The sequence below is a fragment of the Capricornis sumatraensis genome, chromosome 15 (assembly GCF_032405125.1).
Source record: "Capricornis sumatraensis isolate serow.1 chromosome 15, serow.2, whole genome shotgun sequence".
Lineage (NCBI taxonomy): Eukaryota > Metazoa > Chordata > Mammalia > Artiodactyla > Bovidae > Capricornis > Capricornis sumatraensis.
The window spans coordinates 67,532,034-67,536,213 of NC_091083.1; positions in this window are offsets into that span (position 1 = coordinate 67,532,034).

Here is a 4,180-nt window from a genome sequence, read left to right on the forward strand (position 1 = left end):
CTCTGTACTTGTAACATTGGGAAGAGAGGCAGAACAAAAAACTTCAGGTTGTCCACGCTGGCTACTCAGTGGGTGGGTTAGTTGGATGAGAGGATGGTTGTTAAGAAACAAAACTTTCAGAGGGTCTAAAATTCTGGAACCCTAGCGTCCTAGAAGGCAATGGCACCCCACTCCAGTACTCTTGCCTGGAAAATCTCATGGACGGAGGAGCCTGGTAGGCTGCAGTCCGTGGGGTCGCTTGGAGTCAGACACGACTGAGCCACTTCACTTTCACTTTTCACTTTCATGCATTGGAGAAGAAAATGGCAACCCACTCCAGTGTTCCTGCCTGGAGAATCCCAGGGATGGGGGAGCCTGGTGGGCTGCCGTCTCTGGGGTCGCACAGAGTCGGACACGACTGAACCGACTTAGCAGCGGCAGCAACAGAGTCCTAAGGTTGGAACAAACCTCAGAAGTTGTCCAGTCCAAGGCCTCAAGCCCTGTTGCAACCTCTCCTTGATTCTTCTTCGCTTTTGGCAGGCTCACTTTCTTCTAAGGCAGCCTCTTTCTTTGCTGATTGGCTTCAAGCATGAGAAAGTCCTTTTGTGTGTGGTCTCCAAATGCTGCTTCCTTGTAACCGCACCATTGATCTGCTCCTGAAAGAAAGTGTTAGTTGCTTGGCTGTGTTCAATTCTTTGTGATCCCATGGGGTGTAGCCCACCAGGCTTGTCTGTCCATGAAATTCTCTGGGCAAGAATACTGGAGTGGGTTGCTATTTCCTTCTCCAGGGGATCTTCTAGACCCAGGGATCAAACCTGGGTCTCCCGCATTGCAGGCAGATTCTTTACCATCTGAGCCACCAGAGAAGCCTGTTCTGTTCTTAGTTAAGTCGCTTAGTCGTGTCCAACTCTGCGACTCTATGGACAGTAACCTGCCAGGCTCCTCAGTCCATGGGATTTTCCAGGCAAGGATACTGGAGTGGGTTGCCATTTCTTCCTCCAGGGGATCTTCCTGACCCAGGGACCGAACGTGGGTCTTCCGCACTGCAGGCAGATTCTTTACCATCTGAGCCACCAGGGAAGCCCATAGACTCCCTCTGCTCCAGGACAACTCCTCAGGTGTTTAAAGTTGGTACCCTAAGTCCTTGCAGATTGTAGCATTTGTTGCATCTCTCAGATGCATCTTGGGCTTCCCTTGTGGCTCAGCTGGTAACCTTGGGTTGGGAAGATCCCCTGGAGAAGGGAAAGGCTACCCACTCCAGTATTCTGGCCTGGAGAATTCCATGGACTGTATAGTCCATGGAGTCTCAAAGAGTTGGACATGACCGAGCGACTTTCACTTCACTTCAGGTGCATCTTAGGTTTCCTCATTGCTTTGCCATGTTTGTTTGTGAGCTCATCTCAGCGGGAAGGTGTGCCCTGCATAGTAGAAGTGAACTTTACAAGGGCAGTTCCAGAACCATTTCTTCGGGCTGGTTTTTCAGTCCCAGATTTCTACACCAAGCAGTTAATTCTAGAATTCAGATCCACGTTATATTTGGTACAGGCTAGGCTTGTTAGAGGTTCTGATTCTCTAGACCAATTCTATTGCTTGGGCCTTAGGCACAGCCCTGCTTTCTGAGCATCTTTGAACAGAAGCATCGTTTTCCTTACCCTCTTGGCTTTTTATAAATTGCTCAAACCCAGGTCCTTATCTTCTGAACCCATATGGAAATTACAACTCTATAATCTAAACTATTAATCAAGTTCATTCATTCTTGTTTCATTCTCTTACTTCATACGTATTTATTGACTTTCTATTACGTGCATCCCCTCTGCAGGGTGCTGGAGACGCAGACCAAGCTCTTGTGCTTTTCAGAGTGTGGGTGTGGGTGGGAGGGAGGGGCAGGGAAGAAACAGTCTAAGTTTTATGAAGAGCATTAAAACAGAATGATGTTCTCGAACTTCTCCGGCAGTCTAGTTGTTAAGACTCCAGCCTTCCACTGCAGGGGGCGCGGGTCTGATCCCTGGTCAGGGAACTAAGATCCTATGTGACTCTGCCAATTAAATAAATATCAGGTTATTTACAAAGAAACGAAAAGAAAATTGAGGAGGGGTGCTGGTAGTTTTGGGTTCTTGAACAGGATGTGTTTATTTTGGGAAAACTTCATCAGACTGTACAAGAATATTCACTGCAGCCCTGACTGTAATGGCAAAAAGAGAACAATCTAAATGTCCACCAGTATCATTTTGTAACATGGGGAAGTACCTGTAGGGTAAACTACTAACAGGGTCTGGGTGATTATAATTTTGATAGACATTGCCACAGTTGGCCATGCTTTTTTTTTTTGGCCACATCGTGTAGCATGTGGGACCTCAGTTCCCCAATCAGGAATCCAACCCACACCCTCTGCTTTGGAACCACAAAGTCTTAACCACTGGCCTGCCAGGGAAGTCCTTGGCAATGCATACATCTTCAGCTTACAGCGTGATTAGTTTCAGAGAGAATACACCTGTGTAGCCACAGCCCAGCTCAGTTTATAGAGCATTTCCTGCATTTCAGAAGCTTCTCCTGTGCCTCCTCCCATCCTTACTTTCCCTCAAAGGACTACTTTTTCACTTTTATCATCATTAGCTAGTTTTGCCTGTTTTGAACAATGTACAGTTGAAACGGATCTTTGAAATTATTTCTATATATTTTATAGACTATAGATATGTCTATACATTTGGTGCTGGTAGCTTCTTGGTATGGAAGATTTATCTTTGTGAGCTCAGCCCAAGACACCTGGTGAGAATCCTGGCTCTGGACCTCTTTGTGTCAAGTATCGGAGGTTCCAGGATACTTTGATTTTCTGACTCTAAAATTCTGCAGCATCACCAGGGCTTGAATGGGGTGATGCACAAGGAGAGCCCAAAAGTGAGGAAGGCAGCTGGAGTGTCAGCACCCCCAACTCCTGATGAGAGTAGGGTGCAAGAGAGGGCTAAGGTGTGAAGTTGGCTTCCTGTGAATCTTCAATGCCAGGATGAAGGAGGCTCCTAACTGGTCTACCATTTCCTCTATTTTCTTCCTCTTCAGCCAGGTTATTCCTTTTCACCTGTGGTTTGAGACCTGCTTTTCTTCTTGTGTGATTTCCCCAGGGGACCTGGGAGAACTGGGGATAGAGGGGAGCAGAAAGGGGAAACGACAGCATCCAGGTGCTTGGAGAGGGATGTCTCACGCTCTCTGCTTCTCTTTGTTTTTTCTTTTTCTTTATTTTTTAAAATCTTTTGGCCATGCTGCATGACATGTGGGATCTTAGTTTCCCAACCAGGGATCAAACCCGTGGCCCCTGCACTGGAAGCGTGGAGTCTTAACCACTGGATCCCTTGTTCCCCCACCCAGGGAAGTCCCTGCTTCTTTTTTTGACTTGGTCTCGGCCACCGCTTTTTGGTGAGACTTGACCAGTGCTTTCCTTTCCCCGGGCCTCAGTTTTCTGGATGTACGGAGAAGGTTGGACCAAATAGTCCCAGAGTGCATCCTGTGGCTCCTGCTCTCTGAGTTTTCTTGCTCTTCATTCCTGGACATGTGGACATTTTTCTGAGTATATCGGACTCCCTGAGACTTGGTTCCTCTCCCCCAGCACCTCAGTCTTCCCAAATCTCTCCCTGCCTTGTCCCTACCCCTGTCAGTTTGAATCTCAACCTCCCAGTCTCTGAGTGGAGCGAGTGTCTCTCTCCGCCTTTGTGATCCCTTGACAATGGGAGGTAAAAATAGCCCAGGGGCCGAGCTGGTGGAGATAAAAGGGAATTTGCCTTTTGTGTCCTGTGGCCAGGCTGGGGGGGCTGTGACACGTGGAGATTGCTGACATAGCTCTCCTCCGCTGACCTTGACGGCGGCAATAAAAGGGGGAGCCCAGCTCCCAGCCCTCACCGTGGTGCCGAGGTGGGTGATCAGGGCTGGAGTGGGAGCCCAAGGGAGGGCAGACAGGCTGGTGGGTGAGGGTGCTTGTAGGTTGGCACAAGTCTCTCCATTTCTGTGGGAGAGGATGCTCTGGTGTCTGAGAGGGTGCGTACATGTGTTGGGGGCTTACCAAAGAATCACCTACTATCAGGTCTTGTGGGTTGGTTGATCACACCCCAGTTTGGGGCCCCTGCCCTCAGTCCCTTCTCCGTGCCATCTTCCAGTGCCTGCTGCCTTGGACCGCCTTGAACCTCCAAGATCTCGGCTGCTGCACCCTCCGCCT